Source organism: Monodelphis domestica, chromosome 3 (genome assembly GCF_027887165.1).
Source record: "Monodelphis domestica isolate mMonDom1 chromosome 3, mMonDom1.pri, whole genome shotgun sequence".
Taxonomy (NCBI): Eukaryota; Metazoa; Chordata; class Mammalia; order Didelphimorphia; family Didelphidae; genus Monodelphis; species Monodelphis domestica.
The window spans coordinates 66,437,388-66,454,272 of NC_077229.1; the positions used below are offsets into that span (position 1 = coordinate 66,437,388).

At 39.1% G+C, this 16,885-nt stretch overlaps 1 protein-coding gene across 1 annotated transcript in view; it reads right to left on the minus strand.

Annotated features, from left to right (window-relative positions):
* LOC130458056 (mucin-16-like) overlaps positions 1–16,885 on the minus strand; it is a 52,941-nt gene that overhangs the window by 30,579 nt on the left and 5,477 nt on the right. The window lies entirely within an intron of this gene.

Sequence of the window (16,885 nt, forward strand, 5' to 3'; positions counted from 1 at the left end):
ACATTGGCAAAGGAGGCAAAAAAATATTGAAGAAATTAATACCTTTAAATCACAATAGGGACTTCCAGGTAAGCATGGCTGCAGAGTAGATGCAGCTTGCTTCCTCTCCTCAGACCCAATGACAAACACAACTGCAAAAAACCCTCCCAAAAAAAAACAACCATCCTCATAAGAATGGAAAGACCCCACAACAAGGCGAAACTCTGAAGGTAGGAGGGATTCTGTCACCTCCACAATATAAGGGAACAAAAAGCTCACACACTCTCCCCTCACCCACCAAACAGCTGGAGACAGAGTTAAAGTCAGCAGTGTCCAGAATCAACAAGAGAGGGAGGGGCACCCCAGGAATGAATGGGCAGCCCCAGGTGTGGGGACCTGAAAAAGATAAGGTCCTTCTCCTGAGAGTACTAACACCTGAAACCCCGGCAGGCAGGCAAGGGGAATACAGATCTCAGGCACCCAGAACTAGCGTGCTGTAGTCACCGAGTCCACGAAGGGATCCCCTGAGGTGAGCAAGGGGCACCTACAGGTCTTGGGAATTAGCTAAAACCACCAAAGCCTTTCACCTGAGAGCACTAACTCCCAAAACACTAGAAGGCTGGAAAGGGGAGTCCTTGGGCTTGAGGCCTCAAATAGCAGGATAGAACAAACTGAAAAGGAAAACCAGGCTTTAAAGATCAGAATCAGGCAACTGGAAGACAATGATCTTGCAAAAGAGCAAGAATTAATAAATCAAAACCAAAAGACTAAAAAATTAGAAGAGAACATAAAATATCTCACTGACAAGGTGACAGACCTGGAATATAGAGGAAAGAGAGACAATCTGAGAATAATTGGCCTACCAGAAAAGCCATAAATAAATAGTAATCTTGACATCATAATACAAGATATCATCAAAGAAAACTGCCCAGAGATTCTAGAATAAGGGGGCAATACAGGCATTGAAAGAGTTCATAGAACACCCTCTACACTAAATCCCCAAAAGACAACTCCTAGAAAGTTAGCCAAATTCCAAAGCTTTCAATCAAAAGAAAAAATCTTACAAGAAGCCAGAAAAAGACAACTTAGATAAAAAGGAATGCCAATCAGGGACACACAAGACCTTGCAATTTCCATTCAGAATGACCGTAAAGCATGGAACATGATTTCAGAAAGGAAAGAAAGCTGGGTCTTCAACCAAAAATCAGCTATCCATAAAAACTGACTATATACTTCCAGGGGAAAGTATGGGCATTCAACAAAATGGAAGATTTCCAAGTTTTTGTAAAGAAAAGACCAGAGCTCTGTGGAAAGTTCGACATTCAAACACAAAGAGCAAGGAAAACTTGAGAAGGTAAATATGAAGGAAAGGGAAAAGGAGAAAAATGTTATCTTTTTCTTTTATTCAAACTCTCTTCTATAAGAACTACATTTATATCAAATTATATATATTAATATGTGGGGGAAATGTAATGTGTAACTCAAAAATTGTATGCATCATTAGAGTAGTTAGAAGAATTACACATAGGGAATGATTGGGGCATTAAGACAATATGGAGAAAAGGGGGTGAAAGAAATAAAAAGGGAGGGTGTGAATCATTGATGGTACTAAGATATACTTCAAGAAATAGAAAAAAACTAAATAGAATAATCTTTCTCACACAAAGATACACATGGAAAGGGGAGGGGAAGGGATTTCCTATAGGGAGGAGAGGAAGAAAGTGCTAACTGGTATTACTTAAACCTTACTCTCAGTGAAATCATCTCTGAGAGCTTAGAATATTTAGATCCATTGGCATCTTGAACTTTATCTTATCCAACAAGGTAAGATAGAAGGGGAAATTAAGAAGGGGTGGGGGAATGAGAATAAAAAGGTAGGGAAGGAGAGATGGGAGGGGAAGGGAAGAAAAAGGGAGGGTCTAGAAAGGGAAGCATATCAAGGGAAGGGACTAGGGGGACTAATCTAAAGTAAATCACTGGTATAAAAGGTTATAGCTAAACAACAAAGGTCAGAATTAAGGGAGGATATCAAAATGCCAGGGAATCCACAAGTGACAATCATAATTTTGAATGTGAATGGGATGAACTCACCCATAAAACATAGACAAATAGCAGAATGGATTAGAATCCAAAACCCTATCATATGTTGACTTTAGGAAACACATATGAAGCAGGTTGATACTTGCAAGGTTAGAATTGAAGGATGGAGTAAGACCTTCTGGGCCTCAACTGATAGAAAGAAGACAGGAGTTGCAATCATGATATCTGATAAAGCCAAAGCAAAAATAGACCTGATCAAAAGGCATAGGGAAAGTAAATATATTCTGTTAAAAGGGAGTCTAGACAATGAGGAATTATCACTAATCAACATGTATGCACCAAATAGCAAAGCACCCAAATTTTTAATGGAAAAACTAGAAGAATTGAAGGAGGAAATAGACAGTAAAACCATATTAGTGGGAGACTTGAAACAACCACTATCAAATGTAGTAAATCAAACCAAAAAATAAATAAGAAAGAGGTAAAAGATGTGAATAAAATATTAGAAAAATTAGAGTTAATAGACATATGGAGAAAAATAAATAGGGACAAAAAGGAATACACCTTCCACTCAGCACCACATGGCACATTCACAAAGATAGATCATACACTAGGTCACAGAAACATGGTATACAAATGCAGAAAAGCAGAAATAATAAATGCAACCTTTTCAGATCATAAGGCAATAAAAATAATGATCAGTTAGGGTACATGGAGACCCAAATCAAAAATTAATTGGAAATTAAATAATATGATACTCCAAAATTGGTTTAGAGAAGAAATCATAGAAACAATAATTTCATTGAGGAAAATGACAATGGTGAGACATCCTTTCAAACCTTATGGGATGCAGCCAAAGCAGTACTCAGAGGAAAATTCATATCCTTGAGTGCATATATTAACAAATTAGGGAGAGCAGAGATCAATCAATTGGAAATGCAAATAAAAAAACTTGAAAGCGAACTAATTAAAAACCCCCAGAAGAAAACCAAACTAGAGATGCTAAAAATTAAGGGAGAAATTAATAAAATCAAAAGTGATAGAACTATTAAACTAATAAACAAGACTAGAAGCTGGTACTATGAAAAAAATAGACAAATTTGACAAAGTGCTGGTCAATCTAATTTAAAAAAGGATAGAAGAAAGGCAAATTAACAGCATCAAAGATGAAAACGGGGACCTCACCTCCAATGAAGAGGAAAATAAGGCAATCATTAAAAACTACTTTGCCCAACTATATGGCAATAAATAAACCAACCTAGGTGGTATGGATAAATATTTACAAAAATATAAATTGCCTAGACTAACAGAAGAAGAAATAGAATTCTTAAATAATCCCATATCAGAAAAAGATATATGTTCTACTGGTTCTGCTCCTCTCACTCTGCATCACTTCCTGGAGGTTGTTCCAGTCTCCATGGAATTCCTCCACTTTATTATTCCTTTTTGCACAATAGTATCCCATCACCAACATATACCACAATTTCCTCAGCCATTCCCCAATTGAAGGGAGTCCCCTCATTTCCCAATTTTTTCTACCACAAAGAGAGCAGCTATAAATATTTTTGTACATGTCTTTTCTCTTATCTCTTTGGGGTACAAACCCAGGAGTGCTTTGACTGGATCAAAGGGCAGAAAGTCTTTTAGCACCCTTTGGGCATAGTTCCAAATTGCCCTCCAGAATGGTTGGATCAATTCACAACTCCATCAGCAATGAATTAATGTCCTGACTTTGCCACATCCCCTTCAGCATTCATTACTTTCCATAGCTGTCATGTTAGCCAATCTGCTAGGTGTGAGGTGATACCTCAGAGTTGTTTTGATTTGCATTTCTCTGATTATAAGAGATTTAGAACACTTTTTCATTTGCTTATTAATAGTTTTGATTTCTTTAACTGAAAATTGCCTATTCATGTCCCTTGCCTGTTTATCGATTGGAAAATGGCTTGATTTTCTGTACAATTGGTTTAGCTCTTTATAAATTTGGGTAATTCAACCTTTGTCAGAGGTTTTTGTAATGAAGATTGTTTCCCAATTTATTGCTTCCCTTCATGTGCCAATCAAGCACAAGGTCAAAGAGACCAACCAATCCTGGTGGGATTGATGTAATTTTGAGCCTAGACAAAGAAGACTTGAATGTGTTTGGGGTTTGAGGTTGTGGCTGTTTAACATGTGCTAAAGGCTGGTCTTCCTTGTTCCCCATTCTACCAAGTATCTCAACCTTGGCTCCTATAATCTGGTCCCTTTTCTGTCTTTCATAGTGTGGTAACTTTCTGTAGTCCTGGCTACTGACTGGGTAAATGTATCATTACTTAGATCATTTTAATTGCGCCCTTATTCAAGGATCTGTTATAGATTTATTTTTCTTTTTACTTGGAATTTTACACATATAAGATACTTTGATAGTCTATATTTTCATACAGTATTTTCTTTTATTTGGATTTTTCTGATATCTTTTTTAATTTCTCTTGCCAATTGATTCATATACCTCATACCTCAGCCATGCATCCCTAAGTGATCATGTATTTTTCAATAACCCTCTTAACGGGGGAATGTAAAAAATATGATTATTTAATTTACAAAGTTTAAATTCCTCTTGAGAAAAAGTTTAGGTAAAGGAAGATGCTACCTCTCTGAATCCAGAAACTGAACTATTGGAGAACACACCATGAAGAAGCCTCCAACTTCCGGTTAAGATGGCGGCTTAGAGAAAGCTAAAGTTCAGATCTCCGGAAAACCATTCCCGACCGATCTCAAACTATAAGCTCCTAAGGCGCCGAAATTCAAAACGATTAACAGCATAGACCCTGGGAACCCTCCTGGACCTGGACCCAGATCAAAATGTACGGCCCCCCTCAAAAGCCAGAACCCGAGATCACATGGACCTAAGGGGTAGGAGCGCAGAGTCCAAGGCTCCCGGAAGCCACAGCCCTGCCGGGCTCAGAGAGCAGGGTCCTCGGAACAACAACCCTCAGGGCCTTCTATCCGAGTCCCAGTGAAAGTCACTGCCCTCGGAGCCCCCCCCGGCAGAGAGCAGGGTCGAAACAACAGCAACCCTCAGGGCGGGCAAGACAGCCTCACTGGCTGGATCCTGCTATCCAAGTCTCAGTGAAAGTCCCTGCCCTCGGAGCTCCCCCGGCAGAGAGCAGGGTCGAAACAACAGCAACCCTCAGGGCCTTCCATCCGAGTCCCAGTGAAAGTCACTGCCCTCGGAGCTCCCCACCGCAGAGAGCAGGCTTGTCTGAAACAACAGCAACCCTCAGGGCGGGCAAGACAGCCTCACGGGCTGGATCCTGCTATCCAAGTCTCAGCGAAAGTCCCTGCCCTCGGAGCTCTGGGAAGCCGAAGCCCATTCCCCCACAGGCCAATGAAACAGCCTCATGGCCAGCTATTCTGAAGGCAACTTCCGGAAAGCAACCCGACCCAGAGAGCCGGGGGAGAGTGTGGCCTCCTCGTCCGACCCTTCCACTCCAGTTCCAGTGAGGCATACTCAATTTAACCCAGGGAAACCTCATAGAACCGACAATCTGCCCAGGAATAAAGCCTCTGAACACCAGACAGAGATAAGAAAAGCTAATCCTCCACATTCAGAGATGGCAAACTCCACAGAAGCACAGAAGCCCCAAAATACCAAGAAAAATAAGAAGAAAGGGGTGACTTTGGACACATTCTATGGAGCCAAAATACAAAATACAGAGGAGATAGAAGATATACAAGAAAATGCTCCAAAATCTTCCAAAGGAAATGGAAACTCTCCACAAACCCATGAAGAATTTGAATCAGAAATGACCAAAAAGATGGAAGCCTTCTGGGAGGAAAAGTGGGAAATAATGCAAAAGAAATTCACGCATCTACAAAACCAGTTTGACCAAACTGTAAAAGAAAACCAGGCTTTAAAGCAAGAACTAATAAAGCAAAGCCAAAACACCAAGAAATTAGAAGAGAACATAAAATATCTCACCGACAAGGTGATAGATCTGGAAAATAGAGGGAGAAGAGAAAATTTAAGAATAATTGGACTCCCAGAAAAGCCAGAAATAAACACCAAACTGGACATGGTGATACAAGATATAATCAAATAAAATTGCCCAGAGATTCTAGAACAAGGGGGCAATACAGCCACTGACAGAGCTCACAGAACACCTTCTACACTAAAACCCCAAAAGACAACTCCCAGGAATGTAATTGCCAAATTCCAAAGCTATCAAACTAAAGAAAAAAATCCTACAGGAAGCCAGAAAAAGACAATTTAGATATAAAGGAATGCCAATCAGGGTCACACAAGACCTTGCAAGTTCTACTCTGAATGATCGTAAGGCGTGGAACATGATCTTCAGAAAGGCAAGAGAGCTGGGTCTCCAACCAAGAATCAGCTACCCAGCAAAACTGACTATATACTTCCAAGGGAAAGTATGGGCATTCAACAAAATAGAAGATTTCCAACTTTTTTGCAAAGAAAAGACCAGAGCTCTGTGGAAAGTTTGATACCGAAAATCAAAGAGCAAGGAATACCTGAAAAGGTAAATATTAAGGAAAGGGGAAAAATGTTATCTTCTTCTTTTACTCAAACTCTCTTCTATAAGGACTACATTTATATCAATCTATGTAGAACAACATGTGGGGAAAAGGTAATGTATAAATAGGGGGTAAAGAAAGACCAAATAGAATAATCGTTCTCACACAAAGATTCACATGGGAAGGGGAGGGGAAGAAAACTCCTATAAGAAGGAGAGGAAGAGGGGGGGGGTTTACTTAAACCTCAATCTCAGGGAAATCAACTCTGAGAGGGAAAAGCATCCAGATCCATTGGGATCTTGAATTCTATCTTACCCAACAAGGGTAGGGAGAAGGGAAAACCAAGGAGGGGAGGGGGAGAGGGAGAACAAAAAGGGAGGGAAAGAAAGGGGTAGGGGGGAAAAGGGAGGGACTAAAAAGGGAAACATCAAGGGAGGGGACAAGGGGGACTGATTCAAAGTAAATCACTGGACTGAAAGGTAGAGCCTTTCCTAAGAAAAAATCCCCAGGGCCTGATGGATTCACCTGTGAATTCTATCAAACATTCAGAGAACAGTTAATCCCAATACTATACAAACTATTTGACATAATAAGCAAAGAGGGAGTTCTACCAAACTCCTTTTACGACACAAACATGGTACTGATTCCAAAACCAGGCAGGTCAAAAACAGAGAAAGAAAACTATAGGCCAATCTCCCTAATGAATATAGATGCAAAAATCTTAAATAGGATACTAGCAAAAAGAGTCCAGCAAGTGATCAGAAGGATCATTCACCATGATCAAGTAGGATTCATACCAGGGATGCAGGGCTGGTTCAACATTAGGAAAACCATCCACATAATTGACCACATCAACAAGCAAACTAGCAAGAACCACATGATTATCTCAATAGATGCAGAAAAAGCCTTTGATAAAATACAACACCCATTCCTATTAAAAACACTAGAAAGCATAGGAATAGAAGGGTCATTCCTAAAAATAACAAACAGTATATATCTAAAACCAACAGCTAATATCATCTGCAATGGGGATAAACTAGATGCATTCCCAATAAGATCAGGAGTGAAACAAGGATGCCCATTATCACCTCTACTATTTGACATTGTACTAGAAACACTAGCAGTAGCAATTAGAGAAGATAAAGGAATTGAAGGCATCAAAATAGGCAAAGAGGAGACCAAGTTATCACTCTTTGCGGATGACATGATGGTCTACTTAAAGAATCCTAGAGATTCAACCAAAAAGCTAATTGAAATAATCAACAACTTTAGCAAAGTTGCAGGATACAAAATAAACCCACACAAATCATCAGCTTTTCTATATATCTCCAACACAGCTCAGCAGCAAGAACTAGAAAGAGAAATCCCATTCAAAATCACCTTAGAAAAAATAAAATCCCTAGGAATCTACCTCCCAAGACAAACACAGGAACTATATGAACACAACTACAAAACACTCACCACACAACTAAAACTAGACTTGAGCAAATGGAAAAACATTAACTGCTCATGGATAGGACGAGCCAATATAATAAAAATGACCATCCTACCCAAACTTATTTATCTATTTAGTGCCATACCCATTGAACTACCAAAATACTTCTTCACTGATTTAGAAAAAAACATAACAAAGTTCATTTGGAAGAACAAAAGATCAAGGATATCCAGGGAAATAATGAAAAAAAGCACATATGATGGGGGCCTTGCAGTCCCTGACCTAAAACTATATTACAGAGCAGCAGTCATCAAAACAATTTGGTACTGGCTAAGAAACAGAAAGGAAGATCAGTGGAATAGACTGGGGGAAAGCGACCTCAGCAAGACAGTATACGATAAACCCAAAGATCCCAGCTTTTGGGACAAAAATCCACTATTCGATAAAAACTGCTGGGAAAATTGGAAGACAGTGTGGGAGAGACTAGGAATAGATCGACACCTCACACACTACACCAAGATAAATTCAAAATGGGTGAGTGATTTAAACATAAAGAAGGAAACCATAAGTAAACTGGGTAAACACAGAATAGTATACATGTCAGACCTTTGGGAGGGGAAAGGCTTTAAAACCAAGCAAGACATAGAAAGAATCACAAAATGTAAAATATATAATTTTGACTACATCAAACTAAAAAGCTTTTGTACAAACAAAACCAATGTAACTAAAATCAGAAGGGAAACAACAAATTGGGGAAAAATCTTCATAGAAACCTCTGACAAAGGTTTAATTACTCATATTTATAATGAGCTAAATCAATTGTACAAAAAATCAAGCCATTCTCCAATTGACAAATGGGCAAGGGAAATGGATAGGCAGTTCTCAGATAAAGAAATCAAAACTATTAACAAGCATATGAAGAAGCGTTCTACATCTCTTATAATCAGAGAGATGCAAATCAAAACAACTCTGAGGTATCACCTCACACCTAGCAGATTGGCTAACATGATAGCAAAGTAAAGTAATGAATGCTGGAGGGGGTGTGGCAAAGTAGGGACATTAATTCATTGCTGGTGGAGTTGTGAACTGATCCAACCATTCTGGAGGGTAATTTGGAACTATGCCCAAAGGGCGACAAAAGAATATCTACCCTTTGACCCAGCCATAGCACTGCTGGGTCTGTACCCCAAAGAGATAATGGACACAAAGACTTGTACAAAAATATTCATAGCTGCGCTCTTTGTGGTGGCCCAAAACTGGAAAACGAGGAGATGCCCATCAATTGGGGAATGGCTGAACAAACTGTGGTATATGTTGGTGATGGAATACTATTGTGCTAAAAGGAATAATAAAGTGGAGGAGTTCCATGGAGACTGGAACAACCTCCAGGAAGTGATGCAGAGCGAGAGGAGCAGAACCAGGAGAACATTGTACACAGAGACTAATACACTGTGGTATAATCGAACGTAATGGATTTCTCCATAAATGGTGGTGTAATATCCCTGAACAACTTGCAGGGATCCAGGAGAAAAAAACACCATTCATAAGGAAAGGATATAAACTATGGGAGTGGAAACACCGAGGAAAAGCAACTGCCTGAATACAGAGGTTGAGGGGACATGACAGAGGAGAGACTCTAAATGAACACTCTAATGCAAATACTATCAACAAAGCAATGGGTTCAAATCAAGAAAACATCTAATGCCCAGTGGATTTACGCGTCGGCTATGGGGGGTGGGGGGGAGGAAAAGAAAATGATCTATGTCTTTAACGAATAATGCTTGGAAATGATCAAATAAAATATATTTAAAAAAAAAAAAAAGAAGAAGCCTCCAGATCACAAGCTGCACAAAAATGAACTTTGGGTGTAGTTGATTGAACATTTATTTTTATGTATACTTTCATGCCAGAAAGGGGACTGCCCCCTAACTGGCTCTTTGTCAATGTGTCCAGCAGTTATTGGTTTTGTTCCTCTCCTCATTCTCAAATTATTGTAATCTTTAAGTTGATTATGTTTTCATGATCCTTTTTGGGGAAACCTTTCCCAATTAGAATCAAATGGTGAAATGTAAAAATGGACTTGAATACAGAACTTCAATCCAAAGAATTGGTCCTTGGTCCACTTCCCCACGATGCTTTGTAATGTCACTGAATTCTCACCTGGGCAGAGATGGAGAAGGAGTATTTAACCTGATTGGAAAGGCTTTTGTGGCCCTTTCCTGTTTCTGCTTGCAAGCAGACACAGCTCTTTTCATAATGTAGGTGAGGGTGTCTAGGCCGGGCCTAGACACGTACTTTCTTATCCTGTATTTTCTTTAATCCTTAATCTTCAATAAAACTCTAAAAATATAATACTCCTTGCAGAGAGAAACTAATTTCTACCTGCCTCAGCTTCCCCAAATTTTAATCTTTACACTTCTAATTTTGGATGCATTAGTTTTGTTTGTAGAAAAGCTTTTTAATTTGATGTAATCAAAATGATTGATTTTACATTTTGTGATTTTTTTCTAGCTTTTGCTTTGTTTTAACATCTTTCCTTTCCCAAAGATCTGACAAGTATACTATTCTGTGTTTGCCTAATTTGCTTATAGTTTCCTTCTTTATATTCAGTTCATTCATCCATTCTGAGTTTATTTTGGTGTAGGGTGTCACACTACCAGAAATTACCAAAGAAAACTCGTGAGATATCCTCAGACACAAAAATAAAATTGAAATTGAAAAAATTCACAGATCACTTCTAGAAAGAAATGCTCAAATGACAATTTCCAAGAATGTAATAAATTCAAGAGCCACCAAGCTAAAAAGAAAATACTGTAAGCAGCCATAAAAAAATTCAAATACCATGAAACTGAAATCGGGATTACACAGGATCTAGCAGCTTCTACACTGAAGGATAGAGTGTTATGGAATAGGATATTCAGGAAGGCAAAAGATCTGTGTTTATAACCCAGAGTCACCTATACAGCAAAACTAAGTATATTCTTTCAGGGGGAGAATGGAAATTCAATAATATAGCAGATTTCCAAGCATTCCTGAGGAATAAGTCAGACCAAAATAAAAAAATTTATGCCCAAACATGAGGCAGAAGAGAAGCCCAAAATGGTAAATAAAAAAGAGAAAATTGAATGGACTCATTAAGGTCAAAATGTTTATATGTCTAAATGGAAAGAGGATATCTGTAATTGTCAAAAAGTATTCTTTGTAGTAGAGAATATGGAAGAAACTAATTTAGAAAGAGGGTGAGGGATTGTCCAGGGGCCCGTTGGGCATCGTGGCCTGGGCCAAGAGCAGGCCTACTGCAGTGCTCTGGAGGGAAGCCATGCCAGGGGTTGGGGACCCTTCAAGGCCGCCTCCACCTCTGCCTGGGCCACGGCCCGGCCAGCCTTGCCGCCTCCGCAGCCACCGCCGCTCCCACCGCCCGGCTTGTTCTTCCTGCGCTTGGCTCAGCTCTTGGTGTCAGCTGGACTCATCCTCTGCGAGGCCGGGCTATAAGGAACTGTGGCTGCTGAGGAGGCAAAGTCTACAGGCTGGCAGAGACAGTGTTCAGGTTCTGCCTCCATTGGGATTGCTCCCTCAAGAGGACTGAGTGGGCCTGAGCCAGTGGTCTGGGCAGCTTTGCCGCTATACCTAGGGCTTTTGGACTACCCAGACCCAGCTATTGGTCAGTTATTACGTCGGCCATCAGTGTCCATAGTGGTCAGGATGTCCCGTTCCTTCTCCTCGGAGAGGCTTACCCTCAGGGATGTCCACACAGATCAGGATGAAGCAGGGGAGCTTGCAGAGGAGTGCTCCTCTTCTCAGGGTTCTTGGGAGGAAGGTCTAGCCCACGTGGGAGAGATGCAGTGACCAAAGCAGAGCAATGGTTCAGCCTACTAGCTCCCTACTGCTCTGTCTCTCATACTAGATAGATGGCAAGGATGGATTTATATCATAACAGAAATAAAAAAGATGGAACAACTCTCCTGTAAGAATTCCACTGAGCAATCAAGACAGACAGTACATGGGGAGGATTCTGTTGTGTTTGATTGGTTTTAAGAGGAAAGAAAAAGCAGAATGAAGGATTGCCATAGAGAAGAAATGGGGAAGAACCTGCTGTTTCTCATAGCTAGGATACAGGAGAAGAAGAGATACAAAAAGCATAAAAAAGTGGGGAAAGCCTCTGGTCTGACCCAGAAAAAGAAGTGTCAAGCACACACACACATCCAGAGCTTTGTATAGAAGTAAATTAAACTCAAGCAGGAAACAGGTGGGGACAAGAAAAAAGAGAGAAGGATTAAAGAAGGAGCTAAAGCTGAAGGGGAGCAGGGGCCCTATTCTAGGGCAAAAAGAATTCTAATGCTTGTGGCTACAGGAGAATAGAGCTATTCCTAGGTAAAAACCATAGCATATACCAAGTGAGAGATGACTGATGAAAGACCACCCCACCTGGGAAGCTCCCAAAACTTATGGACCACAAGACTGCTTCTGAAAATAGTAGCACAAAAAACCCTGAAGTTTGGGATGCTGCCTCCCCCACCTACAGGTGAGAAGAACCCAACTTTACCATAAAATTTAAAGTCGAAAAATAGGCTGCAAAAATGAATTAACAACAAAAGAACTTGGTCATAAAAAGCTACTCCGATAACAGGGAAGATCAAGCTATAAACTGAAGAATTCAGCAATGTGAAAATAGATACAAGCAAAGTCTCAAAGAAAAATGTAAACTAGTCAACCCCCCCCCCCAAAAAAAGAGAAAGATAAATGTAGAAGAAAATTTTGGGCAAAAAAAAAAGAGTGACACAGGTAAAGTAAGAAAAGAAAATTAACAATTTGGTAAGAGAGGCACAAAAAATATTGAAGAGAAGAATATATTAAAAACCAGAATCTGCCAAATAGTAAAAAAAAAAAGTCATCAGAATTTATTGAAGAAAAAACTACTTAAAACACAGTATTGACAAACTGGAATAGGATATGCAAAACCTCACTGAAGAAAATAATTTCTTAAAAATTAGAATTGAGCAAATGGAAGCTGATGATTCTATGAGATATCAATAAAAAATAAAACAAAATTGAAAGGGGAAAAATAAAATTTGGAATATGTCAGTGAAAAAACAACTGATCCTGAAAAAAGATCTGAGGAGACATAATCTTGGAATTTTTGGATGAACTGAAATGAAAGCCATGACATAAAAAGAGCCTAAATATCATATTTCAAATTTTTTTTCAAAGACAACTACCCTGAGATCTTAGAATCAAAAGGGTAAAATAGAAATTGAAAAAATCTACCCATCATGTCTTAAAGTAGATCCTGAAATGAAAATTCCTGAGGATATTAAACCAAATTCCAGAATTCCCAGGGATCAAGGAAAAATTTAGTAAGCAGCCAGAAAGAAACTAATTCAATATTCTGGAGCCATAGCCAAGATCACACAAGATTTAGCAGCTGCCATATAATAAAAGAAGAGAGCTTGAAATGACATTCTGGAAGGCAAAGGAGCTAGGATTACAATCAAGAGTGACTTATACAGAAAAATTGAGTACGACCTTTTTGGGGGAAAAAGGAGGCTTAAAAGACTATTTAATGAAATAGAGACGTTTCAAGGCATGAAAAGGTAAGCATGACAGAAATCATAAGGGACTAAATATGGTTAAACTGTTTATATTCCTATATGGAAAGATGATACATGTTACTCCTAAGAATTTTATCTTTATTAGGACACTTAGAAGGATTCTACATAGACGAGCCACAAGTATGATTATTTTTGTTGGAATGATATAAAAAAAAGTGAGAGAAAGAAAGATGCACCGACTTTCTCTAAGAATACTATCCACCTCCCTGGGGGCAGCTGGGGAACTCAGTGGATTGAGAGCCAAGCCTAGAGATGGGAGGTCCTAGGTTCAAATCTGGCCTCAAAACACTTGCCAGCTATGTAACCCTGGGCAAGTCACTTGACCCCCATTGCCTACCCCCCTTACCACTCTTCTGCCTTCGAGCAGCCAATACACAGTATTGACCTTCCTAAAAATATAAAAGTTGAAGCAAGAATGTCCATTATCATCACTATTATTCAATATTGTGTTAGAAATATTATATCAGTGATTTTTTAAATTAAATGAATAAGAATAGGCAACGAGGAAACAAAACTATCACACCATGCAGACAACATGATGGTATACTTCGAGAGCCCTAAAGATTCCAATACACTGTATTGACTCCAAGATGGAAGGTAAGGGTTTAAAAAAAAAAAAGAATACTAGCCACTTTGAGAGAATCCACTGGAGTCTGAATGCAGATCAATTGTACTCTTCATCACTGTATTTTATTTGTGTTTTAATTTTATATAGTATCTTCTCACAAGAGTGACTAATGTGGAGATCAGATTGCTTTACCATCTCAGGAATGGGGTAGCTAGGGAGGGAGGGAGACAATTTGGATCTTGTAATTTTGGAGAACTTATGTTCTTATGCTAGAGACCTTATGCTATGGAGAACTTATGCTAGAAAACTTCTAAAAATATAAAAGGTGAAGCAAGAATGTACATTATCATCACTATTATTCAATATTGTGTTAGAAATATTATATCAGTAAGATTTTTTAAAATTAAAATAATAAGAATAGGCAACAAGGAAAGAAAACTATCATACCATGCAGACAATATGATGGTATACTTTGAGAGCCCTAAAGATTCCATTAAAAAACTAGTTAAAATAAAAGCTTTATCAAAGTTGCAAGATATTAAAAACCCTAAGTTATCAGCATTTCTATATTTTATTGACAAAATCCTACAGGTAGAGATAGAGCACTTCCATTTAAAATAACTGCAGACAAAATTGGGATATTAATGCACTGCTGGTGGAGTTGTGAATTGATCCAACCATTCTGGAGGGCAATCTGGAACTATGCCCAAAGGGTGCTAAAAGACTGTCTGCCCTTTGATCCAGCCATAGCACTGCTGGGTTTGTACCCCAAAGAGATAATGAGGAAAAAGACTTGTACAAAAATATTCATAGCTGCGCTCTTTCTGGTGGCAAAAAATTGGGAAATGAGGGGATGCCCTTCAATTGGGGAATGGCTGAACAAATTGTGGTATATGTTGGTGATGGAATACTATTGTGCTAAAAGGAATAATAAACTGGAGGGATTCCATGTGAACTGGAACAACTTCCAGGAATTGAAGCAGAGTAAGAGGAGCAAAACCAGGAGAACATTGTACACAGAGACTGATCCACTGTGTGAATGTAATGGACTTCTCCATTAGTGGCAAGGCAGTGATCCTGAACAACTTAGAGGGATCTATGAGAAAGAACACTATCCACATTCAGAGGGAAAACTGTGGGAGTAGAAACAGAAGAAAAACAACTCCTTGATACATGGGTCAAGGGGATATGACTGGGGATGTAGACTCTGAGTGAACATTCTAGTGCAAACATCAACAACATGGAAATAGGTTTTGATCAAGGACACATGTAATAACCAGTGTAATTGCACGTCGGCTAAGGGAAGGGTGGGGAGGAAGGAGATCGAGGGAAAGAATATGATTCTTGTAACCAAGGAATAATTTCTAAATTGACTAAATAAAAAGAGAAAGAAAACAAAAAGAGGATGAGGAAGCAAACTGATTATGATGATATCATGATATGTAAATGTGATATGAAATGATATGTATGTATGATAGGAAATGTACAAAAAATTAGGGGGTGAAAGAGATGATTACACTGAGAGGAAAGGGAAGGGATTGAGAATGTGAAAACTATATAACATAAAGCAGAGGATCAGAGTGAAAGGGAATAGAGCAGCATCTAAAGGGAATAATAAGATGGTGGGAAATACAGTAATTAGGATGCTGAATGTGAATGGGATGAACTAATTAATAAAAATATACTAAGGAAAACAGAATATTGATGAACATGTTGATTAAATAAGATATTTGATAAAGAGATCTCTGAGGGGACAAGCAGTTTGTGAGACCAGAATTTACAAGAAAGAACACAAGAAAAGTTCTGTCAGTTGGTGATGTCCTCTCACTGGGTCTCTGACTGGGTCACTCACTCACTGGGTTTCAGTTACTGAGCTTGCTTTCTTTGACTGCTGTTGGAGACAGGCCTCTCTGACTTTACTCTCGGCTGGTGAAAGGGAAGAGACTTCTTTTTTTTTTTTGGCTTTTTTACGAGAAATCTTTTATTGGCACAAGGGTCCTGGATTCCATTTAGTCACTAAAATGAACACTGAGATTAAATTGCATGATAGGGTAAAGCAGTGATTTCCCAAGAACAACAAAATCTTGTTTCTCCTGTGGACAGAACCATAATCCTGCTCCTTCTCGACTGTCCCCCAAGAACATCAGAAGAGGGATTACTGCTTTTCTTTTAAAACCACAGGCACAGGTTTCTATTGAGTAAAAGGGATCCTGGCTACTCTTTTGTATGATCAATCAAGGTACATTAAACAAAAATAGAGAAATCTATTTTTTTTTATCACCACAGAAAAGACCCAAGGGCATGTGCAATACTGCAAAGCTTTAATAGCTTCAGGCTAACTGGCACTAAAAGTGGAGTGGCACTAAGGAGAAGTAAGCATAGTATAGGATTTTTACCAGTGAGAACTGGGACAAAATAGGATTCTAACATTTTGTGGCCCATCCCACAACTCTACCTCCCTCTACCCCTAACAAGTGGGAGCCAAGTCAATTTCTGAGAATTTCTTTGCCTCCTTCCTAAGTCAAAATATTAAAAAAACAAAACAAAAAACCCATCCCTATTCCTGTGGGAGAAAACACTCCTCCCCCCACTCCTTCAATCATTGTTGGTTCCTGGACTTCAGGTTCCTAAAAGATGAATGTTGAGGGGAATTGTAGGAGTCAAGATAACAGGAATTGGGAGACACCCCTGGAAAAAAAGGCCTTTTTAAAAGAAAGCATCCTGGGTCTCAAGTGTATT